Source organism: Triturus cristatus, chromosome 6 (genome assembly GCF_964204655.1).
Source record: "Triturus cristatus chromosome 6, aTriCri1.1, whole genome shotgun sequence".
NCBI classification, from domain to species: domain Eukaryota; kingdom Metazoa; phylum Chordata; class Amphibia; order Caudata; family Salamandridae; genus Triturus; species Triturus cristatus.
The window spans coordinates 1,218,588,785-1,218,609,456 of record NC_140589.1 but is presented as its reverse complement, the minus strand read 5'-3'; the positions used below and the strand labels follow the sequence as shown (position 1 = coordinate 1,218,609,456).

The 20,672-nt window shown below is 48.0% G+C and overlaps 1 protein-coding gene across 4 annotated transcripts in view; it reads left to right on the top strand.

The window, feature by feature from the left end:
• Positions 1 to 20,672, top strand: part of CDK19 (cyclin dependent kinase 19) — a 1,761,913-nt gene that overhangs the window by 466,702 nt on the left and 1,274,539 nt on the right. The window lies entirely within an intron of this gene.

Genomic DNA, 20,672 nt, shown 5'->3' with positions numbered 1-20,672 from the left:
ACTGTTGTTGCTAATTTCCAAAGCTCAGCCTCTGCAGTGCAACAGCATTCTGCCCTGTCCAAGTTTTAAACAAGACGGCTTAAATACAAGCCTAATCTGCACTTTTTTGTGTACAAACTACCTAATTTGACTAAGTTACCCAGTTTTATCTTATTTTTTTCACCCATCCTTCCTTTTCTCTCCTTGCCTTTTTGCTTCCCTTTCTTTATTCTTTAAGACAAAAACCTTCTTCATTTATTTAATCATTATCTATTGTAACAGCTGAACACAATAAAATAGCTGTGATAAGTGTCACAATGAGTTTCAGCAGCAGTAACCGCATCTATTTTAGCCCCAAAAATTTGAGTTTCATCATTAAAGGCCAGATGTACAATGCCATTTTAGAATTAGCAAAGCCTGCGATTCTCTAAATCACGGTGTTTGCAACTGCAAAAGGGATTTTTAGTGCGATTCATTTGAATGCCTACCGAATCACAAATTGGTTTAGAAATGATTATAAAACGGCATTTGAAAGGGGCATGTTTAGAGTGTCTCTTCCCAACTGTGATTCTAAATGCTTGGTATCAGTGGTATCAATGGTTTGCTACAGCAGTTTTGGTCGTAAACCATTGTTAAGTTACCCACTCCTGAAAGGAGGTGGAAACCCATTTGCAAAGAGGAAGGTGTCTTGCCTTTCCTTTTTTGTGAATGCAAAAAACTTTTTTTTAGGAGTGGGCAGTGGTCCATGAGACCACTGGTAACTGTTTTTTTTAAAAGTATTTTTTAAATTAGCTCTGTTTTCTTTTAGGAAAATGGACTTCAAAAACATTTACTTTATTTAAATGTGATCACGAGACATAGTCGCCTTTTGACCCCAGCAAGTCACCATTAGTGTGATGGCAGCCAATCGTAGCAAGTCAGAATTTGCAACCAACGCCAATGCCAGCTCCGCTCCTGACATCGCAAACGCCATCCCGACAAGTACAAGATCCTCAGGAAAGACTCCCCAACCGCCACGTAGGAGGCCTTGCCATCGTCCACAAAAGCTCCCTCCGACTGACAACCTCCATCCAGAACGACGCCTCGACCTCCATGGAACACACCCATTTCCTGACCAAGCCCAACCTCAGAACGACACTTTGCGGAACACTCGCCTACAGACAACCCGGACCACTCTCCCCCTTCACCAACACCATCGCAGACTGCATCGCACCCACAGCTCCATGGACTACGTACCGCTTGGAGACCTGAATTTATACCTAGACAACCTCCGCGACCCCAACTCCACTGCCCTCCTAGAGAACCTCTCCAACATCAGACTGAAGCAACTCGTCTCCACCTCCACCCACACACTGGGACACACTCCCATCTTTGCTGGAGCAAACAACATCTGCTTCAGCCACACCATGGAACCTCTCTGGATGGACCACCACTACGTCTACTTCTCCTTCTCTAAATCCACTGCACACAAGCCTACGCCACGCCTCCCACGCAGAAACTGAAGCAAGATCACCGAAGAGCACCTCACCTCAGTCGCACGCCTCCCCCTACCATGACAGATGCTAACACTGCAGCCACCGACCTCCACCAATGGATCACCGACTGCGCCAACACGCTCACCCCCCTCCAGAACTCCACCAGACCACACAATATGAAAGCCACCTAGTTCACCACGGACCTCCGAGTATCCAAGCGCTCATGCCGATGAGGAGAAAACATGGAGAAACAGCAAAACCCTGGAAGCATGCACCACCAACTCATCAGATCTACAAAGAGAAACTTCATTCAGAACAGAGTCCTCTCCAAATCCCACAATTCAAAGGAACTCTTCACCAGCATACAAGAACTCACTAGACCACACAGGGAAACCACCGCCGTCCATCCCTTCCAGGGCCTCTGCAACAAATCCAACTCCTTCTTCCACCACAAGATGAGGATTCTCATTGACTACTTCGACGACCAAGACCAAGTTACCGACCCAACACCATCCACCAGCGCCATCACCCAGATGACCCTCCTCACCTGGACCCCTGTCACGACAGAAGACACGACAAAAACCATGAAAATCATCCACTCCGGAGCACCCACAGACGCCTGCCCTCCACACATTTACCACAGGGCCGCCTCCACCATCGTACCTGAACTACGATGGACAATCAACTGTGCTCTCGAAACAGGCATGTTCCCCGACGACTGGAAACGTGCCGAACTCAAACCCCTCCTCAAATTCAAATTTCAAATTTATTTATTATGTTTTGGCTCTCAAAGAGGGCCACATAAGCATGTACAAACAAAACAACACAGTCATCAACAATACAAAAATCATAAAACATAGTATTCAAATCGTAATAGGTACACTGCAAACCAACAATCCCACATGGCCAGGCCGGCACAATCTTCCAGAGAATTTAATAAATATCTAAAAATCCTTTAAAAAAGTTAAAAACATAGGCACAAAACATTTCATTTGGTGGGCAATAAAGTGCATGAAGAAAATCTTGTAAAGTGACAATGCTAAGGCGAAGACAAATTACTTTAAGCCATCTCTTGCGCAAGCTTCGTAACATAGGACAAATCAAAAGTACATGTATACAGTCCTGATTATTTAATTTACATAGGTTGCACAACGGTGAAGTGCCGTACCATTTAGACAACAACACATTAAGAGGGATTAAGTCATAACGTAATAAAAACCAAAACCTACGAATCCCATGTGGGAGATTCCACTGGGCATACGGTTGGGGCTGTTTCAACCTATAGGAGGAGACCAGCAGCTCCACATTCCTTTTATCTCCAACTGTTTTTATGTCGGATTGAAAACAATACTCCCACGAGGCCTCCCTAAGGACCTGCTTTAACTGCGTGGGAGAGTAGGAGAAAAGAGCGCTTTCATCCAATCTAAGGATATTCACAGCCCTTCTAAAATTGTTAACAAGTTTAGAGAACTCCTTAAAATTGCCCAAAAGTTCATTTTTGAGTAGGACTCGCAGGGTTCCTTCTCTCGCTCTGGCTAAGTTGGCGACCCACCTTATTAAGGCGCACAGCCCCTGAACCCAGGCACTTCTGAGTCCGAAATCCAGCCTACACGCAGCCAGTGAACAAGCATTATTAAAATTCGAGAGGGATCTTAGGAGTTTTCCCTCGGTCTTATTGCAAAAGTCCCAATATTTTATCTCAATTATTTCTATACCGTACAAGATGGTTGCGGGGATTTTAGCTCTAAATACTTCTAGAAGACTAGAGAAATGTCTTTTCCCCGTTGCCAGGTATAGGGACTTTAACCCATTACCTTGGGCAAGAGCTTTGCAGGAGCAATGCTCTATATGAGAATTCTCGCTCATGTTGGATGAGAATATTTTCCCTAAAAACGTATAACAAGTTACGACCTCCAATCTAAGCCCTCCGATGGCCCAACCGAAATTTGTAGAGCGACATTTCTTCCTACCCGCAATACACATCACTTTACTTTTATTAATATTGATCTTCATATAATGCTCGCCAGCAAAGTCCTGAAGAGCCTGAAGCCTGTTGGCCAGACCCGCAGGAGTTAAATCGAGCAATAAAACATCATCGGCATACATCAGACAGGCTATTGGCACCCCTCCTATCAACGGTGCGATCCCCTCACTACGGGACACAGCTGCAGGGAGGTCAGTTGTATATAGGGAGAACAACAGGGGCGCCAATAAGCAGCCCTGTTTAAGGCCATTCCGAGATGGTATTTTAGCCGACAACCCCCTTTCACCCCCCATTAAGACCCTACACCAGGTCTCAGTGTGTAGAGCCCGTACCAAGTCCAGTAGGGGAGGAGGGACACCCATCCCCATCAATTTTCTCCACAGCGTACCCCGATCCACTTTATCGAACGCTGTGGAGAAGTCTATGAAAGCGGCATATACAACACCCCCTCTAACCTGGACATATTTATCAGTAATAACCTGAAGGGCTGTAAGGTTATCCAGAGTGCCATGTTCCCTACGGAAGCCAGTCTGTTCCAGCGGCAAAATGTTGCGCTCCTCAACCCAATCGGAGAGAGATCTCAGGAGACATTTCGCAAAGACCTTTCCGATGGAGTCGAGGAGTGCAATCATGCGATAGTTACTGGGGTTGTCCCTTGCTCCCTTTTTGAAGATAGGGACCAGAATGCTTCCCCTCCACGATGCAGGGACACATTTAGAAAAATGGCATGCCCTAAACAGGGGATACAAGATTTTACTCCAGGTTGAAGGGTCTTGTTTTAGGACCGTCATCGGGAGCTCATCCGGTCCCATAGCCCCAGAGGATCTCATGTTTTTTATAGCCAACTCGATGTCCTTCTCAGAGGGAGAGAAGACTGAGGCCTCAGGTGCGACATGCATGAAATTATCCACACCCATGGTCCCAATTCCTGCATACAATTCTCGGATGTGAGAGGACCATAGATCTTCGGATATAGCTACGGGAGTAGGAGAGTGACGCGTACCACATCCTTTCCCGATTATTGCCCAAAAATCTTTACTGTTGCCTTGAGCAGCAGATTCCCTTAATTTGATCCATACTTCATCCTCCCTGTCCCTTTTAATTTTTCGCTTAAGTCTGCTTCTCTTTCTTTTTAACCTAGCAATATCTTTCCCACGTTCCAATATCATTTCAAGGTACTGTGCCCGGATAAGTTTGTTTAATTCCCTATTCAGCTTATGGAGAGTTAGAGGAACTACCTCTCCTTTTTTCTTAGGGGGAACAGTTTTATTAGCATTCAATAAAATTTTTGCCATGAGTTCCTCAAAACAAATTATTTCATTTCCGTTCCACTCTTCTAATTCCCTAAGGGTATCGGTCAGTAACTCCTGGACCCCATTAATGGCAGCGTTATTCCAGAAGCATCTTCCAGATGACGATTGGAAGGTAGCCTCCCTGCCCTTTAGCGACCAGGACGCCGTATTCATAGAGTTTAATGCAATTAATAATGACAGTATACTATGGTCGCTCAGGGTCGTGGGTATAATCTCTAAGTCAAGAATCTGGGGGAAAAGACTATAGCTGGCGATAGCATAGTCCAAAATTGATGCCCCAAAGGGGGATTTATGGGTATGGCTTGCGGGGGCGTCGGATGGAAATCTACCATTTAAGATAATGCCATCCCCGATCACTAATTCTTTTAACAAAATCTTCCCCCTTTTATTTGTCTTTAAATTTTCAGGGAAGAGCGTCTGGGGGATGCCATATGCTTCCTCCTTAGCTTTATCCCTGAAAAGGTTTAGACTTGCGTTTGAAACTTTACAATTCAAGTCACCGATAAGCAAAGTTACAGGGAAAGGAGGCGAATTTTTTATCTTATCCATGTACAGGAGAACCCGCTGCAAATTCTCATTAAAACATTCCTCAGGCGGAATATACACGTTAAAAATTACCATGGAATATTTTATATTGTCATAGAACAAATTTTCTAAAGTTATTGTGTGGAAGAGTCCACTGGGATCAATATAATGTGAAAATCTCCATTGAAACTTATTTGATAGTAAACAGGCAAGCCCCCCCCTAGCATGCCCTTTCTTTGAGGACGCAGCCGGAACTTCCAGAACGTAAAAATCTTTTAAAGGCGTTAACCTATCTGTGCACCATGTTTCCTGAATGCATAGTATATCCGCCTCCAGAGTAGATAAAAAAGTCATTTTCTCCGGGCTGCTATGGAATCCGGCCGCATTCCAGGAAATTATATTTAAGGCTGGGTTAAAGATGGTGGAACAATTTGGGGTTATCCTTATTTTTTGTTGAGAGTGCACTATGTAGCCAATTCCACCGATTATTATCATCATTGTGTATAGAATTCTCAATTAGTGGAAGAGGCTTCACGTGCGATACTATACGTTTTCCCCTGGATACCCAAATTTTCAGGTCTCTCAGAGGAGGAGAGGTTACCCCGTTTTGTTCACCACCCCTCAACCCCTGCTTATCGAAAAGATTTGGCTTGCCTGGGGTAGATATAGGTAGTATATCAATACCTAAGCGTTGAAAGTTTTCGGCCTGTTCTAGTATCAGATTTGTTATAATGGGAGAGTAAAATTTCACCCGAGTACTCAGAACCCGACTACTACCCAACAAGGTTACCAATTCAATGTCTCTAGACTGGATGTGGTGGAGACATTCAATTTCACTAAAACATTTAAGGAGCCAGGCTCTATTCAATAAGAGGTCAGTATCAAATAATAGGACGAAATCTAATACACGCACATCCACAGGAGCCTTAGCCATACTTGCAGGCCGGGCCGGAGGGCAAGTCATTACAGAGTCAATAGTTACCACAAAGGGGGGGGCCAAAGGGTTTAAAAACCCAGATAAGTTAGAAGTTGGACCTTCACAAGCACTCCGAGAAGGAGAGCCAGGGAGAGAGCCCCCAATAAGTGGTAAATCCTCCAGGGGAGGCAGGCTGCTTTGTTCAAATTCCTCCTCCACCAAAGCTGAAGAGGTTAAATTCACACCAATGTCCATTTTTAAAGCAGTAGAGAAGGATTCCCCCTTCCTTATTTCAATCTCCCTTGTCTCTGGGCTTTTTTGGAAAATGATCCTCCGTTGCTTCTTCTTTCTATACTTTCGTGTGGGTTTCCTCTTGCTGGCTTTGATACTTTTTTGTTTACCATATGTTCTCTTTTCTTTGTTGACCTCCAACTTATCGACCAGGAGGTCTTTTCCACCATCCGAGACAAAGATTGGGAATAGTTCCTGAACCGGTTTGGATCCTGGCAAAACTTCATCCTCCTCCTCTATCTCCAGGACTAAATTCTTGATACAGTTAGAGGCTGCAGTATAGGTCAACTCCTTATGAGGGACCATAGAAAACTCTTCATTTTTCTTATTTGGTTCGCTTCTAATGTCTTTAAGTTTCCTCTCAGATGCAGCTTGTTCAGACTTAAGGGGAACGACCTTACTCGCATCCGGCACTTTCTGCAGCAATACCTTTAAAATCTGGGTAACTGAATCAAGGATGCAGTCCGAGCTGCCAACAAACTTCCCCAGAAGCAGCAAGATTGAGGCAAGGAGTTGTTCCAGCGCGATCATAGACTCGGAGATCGGCTTTTCTCGTGCTTCTGCAGTACGGATGTTATCCAGGAGGTTGAGGTCAGGGCTCTTGGAAGAGTTTAACAAGTCAGAAATCTCATGGCTATTTAGCAACGGGGTGCTACTATACAGCATTAACCCTGATGGGGTGGCTCCCCCCTGACCTTTAAATTGCTCCAGGGATTCCACTTTGGCAGGGCTTACGTAACGTCCCCAAAGTTCCAGATCAATGGATAGTGCAGACAGGTCATCCCCCTGCCTGTCATTCATTGAGAACTGAGGGGTCGATGGTATGTGCACTGGGTCACTTATCTTTATCAACTTCCCATCTGTAAGGTCCCGCACGGGAGACCCTTCTGCCATAATTTGGGGGGCCCCCTGCTGGACCTGGAAAAATCGAGGCACAGAGGTAGTTGGAGCATAGACTTCCAAGGCTTTAGTATCAAGATTGCGTGGAGTTGCGCATTTTGGCTTTTTTATACCAGATGGCATCCAAAGTTCAGATAACAAACATTGTCTTTTTAAAGGTGGGATGGTTGCATCCTTGTCTTTTATATGGAAGGTAGTTGGAGTCTGGGCAGGATTTTCTCCCACTACTCTTCCTGAGCGTAAAGTTTTAGACATTTTCCACAGTAATTGGTAAGAGATGTAACAATGTAAAATAAATAAAATCTGGAGTTGATTCAGTCACTGGCGCAGCAGGAAGGGTGCAGTATAACTATCACAGTGTTTGCATCACATAACCCTACTACTCTATTGGGCACGATTGCAAACAAACACTCACAGAGTAACAAAGTACAGTAAATATAAGAAGTAAGGGACCGGGGCCGGCCCGGCCTACCTCGGTCACTGAGGGCCACAGAGGGCCCGCCCTTTGCCCGGGCTTAGCCCGGCGCCGCCCGCGCGCGTCCCGCGACGCGGAGGGAGCTTCAGCGTTTTAAGCGCCTCCGGGCGCGAATGCGGCAGGAAGTTGGCCGCTATGCAGCCTGGGAGCTGTAGTCTCCCCCCGTCTCAACCGCGATGCCAGGAAGCGGCGTCGGGGGAGACCCGCAGCGTCAGGGACCCAGGAGCGGCAAGAGCACCAACAGAGAAGTCAGCGGGAAGTCAGCGGGACCGCAGGTGAGTACAGGCTCCTCTCGCAAAGTTCACCCGCTCCTCCGAGGGAGCTTCAGCGTTTTAAGCGCCTCCGGGCGCGAATGCGGCAGGAAGTTGGCCGCTATGCAGCCTGGGAGCTGTAGTCTCCCCCCGTCTCAACCGCGATGCCAGGAAGCGGCGTCGGGGGAGACCCGCAGCGTCAGGGACCCAGGAGCGGCAAGAGCACCAACAGAGAAGTCAGCGGGAAGTCAGCGGGACCGCAGGTGAGTACAGGCTCCTCTCGCAAAGTTCACCCGCTCCTCCGAGGGAGCTTCAGCGTTTTAAGCGCCTCCGGGCGCGAATGCGGCAGGAAGTTGGCCGCTATGCAGCCTGGGAGCTGTAGTCTCCCCCCGTCTCAACCGCGATGCCAGGAAGCGGCGTCGGGGGAGACCCGCAGCGTCAGGGACCCAGGAGCGGCAAGAGCACCAACAGAGAAGTCAGCGGGAAGTCAGCGGGACCGCAGGTGAGTACAGGCTCCTCTCGCAAAGTTCACCCCTCCTCAAAAAGCCCTCCGCAGACCTGACGGACCTCAAGAACTACAGGCCCATCTCTCTCCTTCCCTTCACCTCGAAAGTCATCGAGAAAATCGTCAACACCCAGCTAACGCACTTCATAGAAACCAACAACATCCTCCACTCATCTCTATCCAGATTCCGCAGCAGCCACAGCACCAAGATCGCCCTCCTAGCCGCCCCTGACGACATCCTCACCCTCGATTCGCTCTTTCCTCTCCGGCAGAACACAAAGAATAAGACCCCACCCTTCCTCTCCGAACCCACAGAGATCAGATGCTGAGTACCCCAAGGATCCTCCCTCAGCCCCAGGCTCTTCAACATCTACATGGCCCCCTTGCAACCATCTTCAGAAAACACGGACTCAGCATAGTATCTTATGCCGACTACACCCACCTCATCCTCTCCCTCACCAAGGACCCCGATATCACCAGGCATGCCTGAACCTAAACTCAGAGAAAACAGAAGTCCTCATCCTCGGATCCACCCCTGCCGTGTGGGATGACACCTGGTGGCCCCACACCCTCAGAAACTCTCCCAGCTCCGGGGACCACGCCCACAACATCATACTTGACTCCTCACTCACCATGAACCGACAAATTAACGCTGTGTCCGCCACATGCTTCAACACCCTCCGCATAACCTTCAAATGGAGCCCACCTGACTCCAGGAAGAACGTCACCCAGGTACTCATCACCAGCAGGCTGGACTACGGAAACGCTCTCTATGCCAGAATCAACAAATCACTCCTTCACACACTCCAGACCGTCCAGAATCCGCAGCCAGACTTGTCCTCGGCATCCCACGACATGCACATCACCCAGCAATTCCACGACCTCTCCTGTCTTCCAGACAAAAAGAGAGTTACCGTCAAGCTGCTCACTCACGCATACAAGGCCCTCCACAACACCGGACCCCAATACCTCAAGGAAAGAATCTCCTTCCACGCCCCCAAGAAAAACCTCCGCCCCGCTGACCTAGTGCTCGCCGAAATCCCCCGCATCCACAGAACCAGAACAGGGGGCAGATCCTTCTCCTACATCGCGGCCAAGACCTGGAACGAACTCCCCCTCAGCATCAGACGAAGCACTACACTGCAAGGCTTCAGAAAAGACCTCAAGACCTGGCTTTTCGGATGACTCACAGGTGAGTAGCTCGCTCTATAAATCCCTGATTGATTGACTTCATGAAAATTGATGAGACAGTGGTGGAGTGTAGGCACAACACAATAAAGCTCATACATCTTGAGGCAAGAGCTGGTTCTAGCTACATAGTTGCTGAGGGGTTTCAAAGGTATGGAGGAAGAAGTGAATAATAGAAACCTAGTACAGACAACTTAGGAAGACAACCTTTGGGGGTCTTACATCTTTTTGTGGATATGTTTTTCTGTAAATAAGCCTAAAGGACCCGGAATAACTGCCTCAGTAGAAACCTCAACACAAGAGTGTTATGGTATTTATATTCTTATTACAATCAAAGCACCATGGATAGGGTCTCCTGGTGCATAAGTAAGGTAATGGATAAACTGGAAAGAGAAGGAGAGCCGAGTGGACTAGAAAACACACTTTTAAAATTTCATTTTGAATTCTTGATAGAACTGATTTAGCAGAGTCAATGGAATAAGGTTCCAGTGCCTTGCTGCCAAATAGGAAAAGGAAGGACCTCCGTTGTGGGTCAGACTGATGTGTGGAGTGTGGGCCATCTACAGATATGAGGAACGGAGAAGTCTAGAGTGAGAAAAGATACTCTTTTGGTCAGGTAGTTGGACACATTTTGTGGAGGGTTTTGAAAGTGTGGCATAATAATTTGAAAAGGGCTTTTTTTGTGCACTGGGAGCCAGCGGAGCGTTTGAAATGATGGATTACCATGATGCATGCTGAGAGACTCAGCACAAGTCTCACAATAGTGTTTTGAGCCTTTTTGGAGTCTTGTGACCGGATAGTCTTAAAGTCAAACAAAGAGGGCATTCCTATGCTCCAGTCCACTCGTGACCAGGCTTGTGTGACTGTTTTACCGATGTTTATAGATAATCAGGCAAAGGCTCTGCACGGGAGTTCAAGGATGTCGAAACGTGAAAAAGACAGGGAATATCTTCTTGTCCATAGAGATCTTGTTATTAGTTATAATGCCCAAGTTTATGTCTCTTTTGATTGGTGTAGGGGTAGGGCCCGGTTTTTTGGACCACCAGTTAATGCAATAGTAAGTGGTATTTCTTCCAAATAGGACAACCTCCTTTCTTGTTGGCATTTAGCTTGAGACAAACCTCTTGAATCCAGCCAGGACTTCTTGCATTCAGATTTTGATGTTGGATTGGGCGGTGAGAATTTTGCCAGATATGAAGTTGATCACCTATGTGGCATCTACATATGACACCACTTCAAAACCTCGAGGTCTGATAATGGCAGCTTGCGGGGCAAGGTAGTCTTGTTTGTTTGAAATCTTCCTTCGGCCAACAAAGACCATAAAAGCACATAAAGAACACAATAAAAACTAAAATCAGAAACAATGCATGATGGTTATAAGCAGTACAACAATTCATATACAATTTCCATTTAAGGTTGTCTGAACAGTGTTAAACCTTGGGTAAAAGAACTAAAACAAGGCAGTAATAATAATGCTCAAAAAGTGCAAAATGTAAACTTTAAGACAGGCATATAAAGTGCAAATTGTATTGTGCAATGAAATATAAAGTGCAAATAGTATTGTGCCGTAAAATGCCTAAAAACAACCCATCACTCAAACGTGTATACTTCATCACAGCATGGGAACAAGAGGAGCTCATTATTCCTTAAACAGCTTTATCCTATACTTTAGTGCTCCTGTTAGGAAACTCGCAACTCCAAAACATATCAGGGGAGAAGACAGCATTTGTAAGTATATCAGGGCAGGCTTCACTTGTGCAAAATGACAATTCTTTAAAAGCGGAAAGATGTATTTTTTCTGAAGATTACTGTAAAAATCACAACAACAAAAAAGTAAAACGTCTTGTTCTGAAAAATGATAGGAGGAACAAGGCTTTAGGGCACCTGGCTCTGAGAAACCTCTGGGAACAGCTAGACACCAATGAATGAAGTTAAACCTAAATCTAGTTAAGAGAAAGCGGTGGTGGGGATTGTTAATATAGGACCAATAGGGTTGCCCTGAGGGCCCTGGACTCAACATTATGTATTGCCTTATTGTGGGCTTGATAAGTTCCTTACCTTCCCTTTTCCCCATCCTCCTAGCCAGGAACAAATATTTAATGTCTCTCAACTCACTAGGACACAACTGCCTCCGGTGCGTAAACAGCTCGGGTGCCCTAAACTCTTTAGCTGCTCTAGGGCGTAACCCAGCCATGGAATTTTCAAAGCCTGCTCAAGCCTCAGACAGTCCTCTAGAACAAGCTGATTCAAAGTACGAGTGGGGCTAGACCAAATTTTCAGCTACCTCATTAAAAGAGCCATTGCGATGAGGTAAAAAATGTAACCCTTACCGAGCTCCTTATGTACCATAAAGGACGGGGTACAGGCAGGTGCTGCAAGAAGTCTGCGGAGAAATTTATTCTCAGATGTCTGTAGTTCTCTAACTTAATTATAACCCCACACGTCGCAGCCGTAGGTGGCCATGGAGTATGGATTTATCATTATAGAGGGCAGGTAAAGGTTTGGCCCCTAGTCTCCTAGAGAAGTCTATAGTGGCTCCTCCTGCTGTAGCCAAGGTGTTTTTTGTACTCTTTGTGCCACCCATGACCCCCTTTCATCGAACAGCACCCCCAAATAGGGGAAGGTAGAAACTTTAGTCAGTTCTGCCTCCCTACAAAAGCGCCTACGTTCAGAAAGCTTTGTACTACCTGTTGTCATAATGTGTAATTTGGAGAAGTTAATAGAAAGGTCATGGGAGGGGGGGCGTGGTCTGCCTAGCAAGCGGAATGGCCGCTCACTGAGTGTGCTCCGAGGGCCGGGGAAATTATCCTCCTAAAATCTTGCATTGTGGTGGGGCTGTAATGCTGTGGTCGGCGCCATCGGCGCGCTGACCAGCTGCCCATCGACTTGCCGCTGTTCCGAGCTCCGGGCGGGCTCTGCAACGCTCGATCGCTGCCGGGTCAGCGACGCGGGCCTATGACGACCGCGCTGATCGGCGGATCTGTAAATCGAGCCTGGGGATGCGGGGGCGGAGCAGGCCTCGATGACCGGCGGAGCTGTGGAAGCCTCATTCAACAGACGCGGGCCGCTGCTGACGCGCGAGAGGCGCACCCAGGCTGGTGAAGCTTGGGAGACTTGGTGAATCTGCATGTGTCCTGTGCCTGCGGCTGCCCCAGCAGATTGTCTCCGTGTGTGTGAAACAGCCAGAGGGTGCAATTTTGAAGAGCTGTCTTCCTCGCGGGGCACCTGGCTTCTCCTTGTCTGCGGTGGCCCCGGGAGGAGTGAGGTGAGGTGAGGAGTTGGGCCATGCGTGACACTTGCTGTGGTGCTAGTGCTGCCCCCCTGGAGTCATAATATCGTGGAGTGGTGCATGGGCGGAGGGGCCAGGCGGGGGATCTGGCAGATGAGCATTCTGCCCCAGATTTATAAGGAGCTGCGATGGGCCCTGTGCTGCCGTAGTGGGAGTGGAACCCAGACGTGCGGTCATTGTAGCGCCCTGTGGGTAAGACACACGCTAGTGCTACTGAGGATGTGCATGGTCCCCCTCTGGGCTGCATTGTGAGCGTCCATGTATGTTGTGCACTCTACGGACTTAGATGGATTGCGCGGTCACCTGCTGGGACTCATCCTGTCCTGCCACTCCTGAGTGCGGTGAGCGGTGGTGGGGTGCTGTGGAAGACCCGGAGTGGTGTGGAGAGCGGCGCGGTGTGCTTAAATATTGAGGTGATCTGCGCAGCTGCACCTCGCTGGGAAGTCTGCTCTGAGCGGGTCAGAGGTGGGGTAGTCTGCGGACCCGCTTACGCCCTGGGGTACTGGCACTGTCCTGATTGTTGGCAAATTGGTGCACGATGGGAAAGCACGATGCCAAGCAGCCGAAGCTGACATTTGACAAGCGAGCCACACGCCATGCTGACCTGTCTTCGGATATGCAGCCAGAACTGCAGTCGGAGTTGCACTCCGAGGATGGAGGGGAGGATTTGCGCACCTTAATGCTGGAAATGCGCTCAAGCTTGCGAAATATTGACTCTAAGCTGGATACCCTGACCTCGCAGTTAGACTTGATGAAAGCCCAGGTTTCAACGCATGAAACTCGCCTAGATGCCCTGGAAAACCGGCACATGGAATCACACGATTTCCAAGTAGAAACGAAAGAGCAACTGTTAAATATGGACACACTCCGCGTTAAAAATGCCGATTTAGAAGCGAGGTTGTGTAGGAATAACGTACGCATTACCGGGATTCCGGAGACCACCGCAATCACCAGGATGGAGGGCTATGTGACGGAGCTCCTACATACGCTGTTCGAACCTCAGCTGTTGCCGGTTTTCGTGGTGGAGAGGGCGCACAGATCCCTGGGACAGCGGGAGCCAGTAGGGCCGCTGCCTCGACCGATTTTAGCCAAATTGCTGAATTACCAAGACTGGGATACTATTTTGAGATTGGCGAGAGAGAAAGGACAACTGACATACCAAGGTAACGTCGTGTCATTTTATCTGGACTTTACGCCGGCCGTGCAGGCAGCGAGACGTGAGTTCCTACAGGACAAGCGTATCCTCTTGCAAGCGCAGATCCCGTACTCCTTGCTTTATCCCGCAATATTGAAGGTCTCTTATGAAGGTACTGCACATTATTTCACGGATGCGAAGTCCGCACTCAAATTTGCCAAGCATGTTGGAGGGAAGAAGGGCAAAGAGACCCGTGGGCCGACGACGCCGGCGTCTGGCCACCTGAGTGATAATGACTGATACTGAACCAGGCCCTGATTAAACTTCACATGTGCTCACCATTTTGCCATAATATGTGACTATCCGTTCCAAGGCAACTGCAAGTCAATACAATGTTACTTTTATTTTCAGGTTGGCGTGCTTTTGGGGTGCCAGGGGTGGAGTTGTGGTCACACCGCTGGATTCCCGGCCACCCTGTTAATTCAGGGGAGATTGCTGTCGCCATCATGCCCCCATGGGAGGTTTCCCTTGCAATGTTCGAAATTGGGAATGTTTTTGGTTTTTAGGGTGGGTTTGTCTACAACCTGATTGGGGGGTTGGAGTGGGTGAGGGGTGGGGCTGGGATATTGTTTGGTTTTTTAATGCCAGTGTGATTTTTAGGTATGAGCCACTGTATAACTCTGTCACTTTGCTGATTTATGAGGCGGTGCATCGGCCTCGTACTGAGGACAGATGTCTGGGGTTGCTCACGATAAACGACTGAAATTACTGACATGGAACATTAGAGGGCTAAATGACTGTCGTAAGGCTAGATTGGTCCAGGCTTATTTAGCTAGGCATAATGTTGATATTTGCTTGCTGCAAGAGATGCATCTGAACACTGCTCCCTCTCTGAAACTGCGGCATCGCAGGTGGGGGCACACATACATGTCCATATATTCCAATTATGCCAGGGGGGTGGCTGTGCTGATTCGACAGGGGGTGGACTGGCAAGGGAGGGAGGAACACAGGGATGCAGAGGGCAAGTTCGTTATCCTTTGTGAACTGTTGGGGGGGCTCCCCCTGGTGATCGCAGCAATATATGGTCCCAATACCGATGCCCCTGATTTCTTTCAGGACGTATGGTTTAGAATTAAGGCAACTGGGTATGACACTGTATTGTGGGGAGGGGATTTTAATGCCATTCTAGACGACGCTAAAGATAGGAGGGGCGCGGCTCGTGTTCTACATCCGGCGGCTAGCTCTGCGTTGCAGTCCATAATTCAGGATGGTAACCTAGTGGAAATATGGCGTAGTAGGCACCCCTTGGCCAGGGAAGGTACTTGTTTTTCAGATCATCATGGTGCATGGTCCTGCTTATATTATTGGCTGGTATCAAGGGATGCGGCGGCTTGGACCGCCGACGTGTCGCATTTGCCGCGAATGCTGTCAGATCACGCCCCGTGTTTGTTGCAATTAACCCCCCCAGGGGCGCCCCCCCGGGCATTCACTTGGCGACTCCCACCCCATGCTCTGCTGGATGAGGCCTTCAGGGAGGAAATATGGAGGGATATTCTAGACTATTATATTAATAATGAAGGGTCGGTGGACTCTGAGGCCTCACTTTGGGAAGCCTTTAAGGTGGTGATCAGGGGCCAATGCATTGCGAGGCAGGCTGGGGTACTTAAGGGGATACGAGGCACGCTGAAGTCCCTGGAGGCCCGGATCAAGAAAACGGAGGGGGAATATTATTCCGCTAGTGATACTCACACAGCGCAGAAATTAAAGGCCCTTCTGTTGGACTATGCAGAGGAGGCGCAGCGTGAAACAAAATCCCTAGGTAAATATGCTGAAGCGCGCTGATATGGGGAGAGAGACAGACCGGGCCGTACGCTCGCTAGAATGATTAGGCCGTCTAGGGCAGCGACGTTTGTCCATGAGATCCGGAACCCGGAAGGAGACATGATTAGGGGGCACATGGGGGTGTCTAACGAATTTGCCACCTTTTATCATAAATTATACACGACCACTCGGGGATCGTGCACAGAGGAACTGGATGCAATTCTTGAGACCGTAGGGCCCCTGGTCCGGACGGCTTAACTACATCATTCTATAAGACTTATGCTGCAGAACTGGCGCCTCGCCTATTAGCCGTTTACGGGGAAGCATTGGAGGTGGGAGTACTGCCGCAGTCCATGAGAGAGGCAACAATTATCACGCTCTTAAAGCCTGGGAAGTTGGCGGAGGAGCTGGACTCCTACCGCCCACTTTCCATGATTAATGTGGATGTTAAAATTTTCGCAAAACTTTTGGCTAACAGGCTGCAACCCCTCTTAACAGTGATAGCCCTTCCGGACCAGTCGGGTTGTATTCCGGGGAGATCTACCTCCCATAACCTAAGACCGTTTTTCTCAGTCCTCCACTACCTGCACAACGACGAAAAAGCTGCCGTGGTGTTTTTGGACGCCACTATGGCGTTCGACACACTTGAATGGCCGTACCTATTCCGCATTATAAGATGCATGTGGTTCAGCCCGCTTTTTATGCAGAGTATCCAGCTACTCTACACCTCCCCCTCGGCACGCGTACTGGTGAACGGTTTGTTATCTGACCCCTTTTTGATCTTGCGTGGGACTCGCCAGGGGTGCCCACTGTCCCCTCTCCTGTTCGCCATTGCGATGGAGCCCCTTGTGGCCCGAGTCCGACAGCATCACACCATGAAGGGTATTGGTTTTAGTTCCTGGAACCTACTGATATCTCTGTATGCTGATGATGTTACGTTATATATAATAAACCCAGAAGAGAATCTAGACCCGCTATTGAGAGAATTCATCCGCTTTGGTGGGATCTCGGGTGTTTGCATCAACTGGACTAAATCCGTGATTTTCCTGTTGACTGACGGTACTCCTCCGGTGACCTCGGAGTTCCCCTTGCGTTGGGAGGCGGGGGAGGTTAAATATCTGGGTGTCTGGGTGAGCCGCGACACTCAGGAAGTGTGGCGCCTAAACTACGGCCGTGCGATGGAGTGGCTGGAGGACAAGGTGAAAATATGGGTGAAACTGTCGTTGTCCCTGACGGGCAGAATAGCGCTCGCCAAAATGGTCATTTTGCCGAAAGTTTTATATTTGTTCGTTAACATACCAGTCCCGGTCACTAAGTACTTCTTGAACATACTTAAGTCTCATCTTCTCACGCTGGCGTGGGAGGGCGGACAGGTCAGAGCCTCCTGGGATCTTCTCACTCTCCCATTGAAGCAGGGTGGTTTGGGTGCCCCTCATATGCACCTCTATGCGCTCTGTGCGCAAGCCCAGTTCTTGCATTATTGGGTGCACCCGACCCCATTCCAGCCACATGTAGCAGTTGAGGCAGAGGTAATGGCCCCTATTCCACTTAAGGTGGCACTGTATCAAAAACCCCGCCGTCCTCGTGGTGATATAGATTCAGCTGGTACCCTGTGCTGGGCGTGGGACGAATTGCATAAGAGAGCGAGACTCCTGTTGATTTACGCCCCCTCAGTTCCTCTGCCGCAGAACCCAATGATGCCTTGTGTACAAGACAGCCTTAGTAGGACACTAGCTATGACAATGAAACTCCAGACGTTTGGAGATCTGTACCCCGGAGACACGTTTCGACCTCCGCCTGTCGCGGCCGAGGGACGGGCAGTGCCATTCGCCGAAATCTTTCTCTATCATAAAATTTGCATGGCGTGCCGCGCTTTGGGGGCGGACATTCCAAGGGCGCCACCGACTATGTCTACATTGGATAACCTGCTGAAGTTTCCCTCACCGCGGAAACTGGTCACTCGCTTATACTCGCGCATGCAAGATACAGCTCCGATCATAACACCGACTTCGCTTAAACACTGGAATGCGGAGTTAGAGGTAGATAGATTTACCAGAAGAGAAATGGATATATTGCTGTGGACAATTGTCAGAGCTCTCCCCGAATTACAAGTTACGTTTGATACATTTTAAATATTTGCATAGATATTATAGAACCCCAGTTGGTCTTCATCGTATGGGTCTTCGGGTGGCGAGTGATTGCTGGAGATGTGGTTTTGCACCGGCTACATTTTTGCGTATGGCATGGAGCTGCCCCATGATAGCTGAGTTTTGGGCGGCTGTTTTCAATGCAGTTAATGACATATTGGGGGTGGCGCTGACTCCATCTCCAGTGATGAGTCTACTGGGTTATGTAAAAGACACGCCACCTAAGTTGCGCAAACTGCATGCTCTCCTCCTTTTGTTTGCAAAACATCAAGTTGCAGTGCATTGGGGTAGGCGGAGGGTGCCCTGCGTCAGGGATTGGGTCAGAGACATCACATATGCTCACACCCAGTTGAGTACGTATTGGGAGTTGCTGCCGCCAGCTTCCAGACCCCGAAACATCTGGGATCCATTCTTAACGTGGTCAGCTAGGACACACGGCGGGACTGGGGCGTCGGAGGGGGTGACATTGCAATCAAGCCCGTAAATGTATTATGTGCTTGCCCTACACTCATGTATATTGTATAATATAGAGGTCATTAGTCTAGGTGATTAAAGGGGAGTGGTGTTCTGGTGTTGGCCCTCTCAGACAGACTAACCAGGTACTTTTATGTGCTTACTGTATCTGCTATACTGTGAGTATACTTAGACACTGCAATTGTATATACCATGTATGTGGTCTTGAAGTGGCGGATGTAATGTGTCATATCGTTATAAATGTGTATGAAGTGGACTCACCTACAATAATCTGTTGCTTATTGGAAATCCAGCTGGCCTGTTTGATGGGTTTGTATTGTTGAATTGAAATGCCAATAAAACAAAAAAAAAAAGAAAAAAAGAAAGGTCATGGGAGACCTTAAAATCACAAAAAGAATTTAAAAGGCTTTGCAACCTCATAGCCATCCGGGCAAGCAGCACTGCATCGTCTGCATAAAGCTGAGCAGGAATAAGTTTAGTACCAGCCCTAGGGATGTCTTTACAAACAGCTGACATAACGTGCCCTATCTTATTAATGTATAGGGTGAAAAAAATGGGGGCCAGGATGTATCCCCATTTGACCCCTCGCTTAACCTCCCAAGAAGCTGATAGTGAGTCGTTTTCATTGTATCTGGCCGAGGCAGTCAGGTTTAAGTGTTACCGAAGCAAAATGGCCACCAAGTCAACATTCATGCACAAGTCTAAGAGCAAGGGCCAAAGCTTAGACCTATTGACACAATCAATCGTGGCCCCTTTTGGCTACAGTATATTTTTCAATGACCATAACCAGATTAATGCACTGGTCCAGGTTTCGTCTGCCTTTCCAGGCAAGGTAGTCATTAAAAGGCGTAGAGCTTAGTGAAAAGGAATGATGAACTCCGCAGGTGCCTTTCATTGCATGGGACTGGAAGGAAACAAGACAAACTGATTGGGTAAAACCAGTGTGAAAAGATTGTACCCATTTGCAGAGAGCTAGGCAGATCCCGACCACATACAGACATTTCAGCAGGATTGGAATGCAACAGTGTGTCAAAAGTTGCAGAGAGGTACAGCACTATCTGGGCTGCAGATGCTCCCTGTTCAAGGATGCAGCATATGTCATCCATCACAGCAATAAGAGCAGGTTAGGTGCTGAATGTAGCATGGAAGCCCGATTGCGGCAGGTATTGAAGTTAGTTGGTGTTCAAGAAACCAGAAATTTGCAAGAGCCTCGCAGAGTGTTGCTAAAGGTTGGATAGGTTGCAAGTTGACAGTAAGATAAGAATATTCCTTTATGATAGCAATGATTACTTTGAGAAGTGTGATGTACTTTACCTGTTGCAAGATAAGAGTGTCTGTCTATAGGTATACCCAGGAGCAGGTATTGAAGGGTGCAATGCCATCTAAGTCTGTGGAGATCGAGTTGTTCAATTTGGCCTCATTTTATTTGGAATCTCCCTGAAAGGTCTGGAGAGGAATTGGTGAGGGTGCTGTTTATCCTTGGTGACCTGTTTTCAAGGTCTGAGTTTCATAGTCATGGGGGATGCATTAATGACCAGGGTCGGTTGGGGAGCAAGTTTATTGAAAATGATGAGATGGTGATCCGTCCATGTAACTGGGAGGTTGGATTGGATCTTGGAAGTTAGAGAAGTTAGGCTCTAATAAATGCCCTTCACTACAGGTGGGTTCTGAAACTTAGTTGAGAGTAGACCATTGTAGAGAAGTCCTTGGTCAAATCAGTAGCTTCAGAATCGCATAGGTCTTCTAGGTGTAGATTGAAGAAGTCTTCTGAGATTGAAAAGTGGTTGCATTTGAGAGCAAACGGGGAAACAAGATTTGCAAGTGCAATACCAACCTTTTTTCTCAGTCCCAGGGGCACTTGAGAAGAATTCTGCCCAATGTGGGAGCATCCTCAGTTTGAAGTTTAACAATAACGTGTTCCACTCCCTTACAGACTGGCGAGGGTAGAACCTAGTGGATAAAAGTGTTGCACTGGATTATACCAATCCCGCTGCACACCTTGAT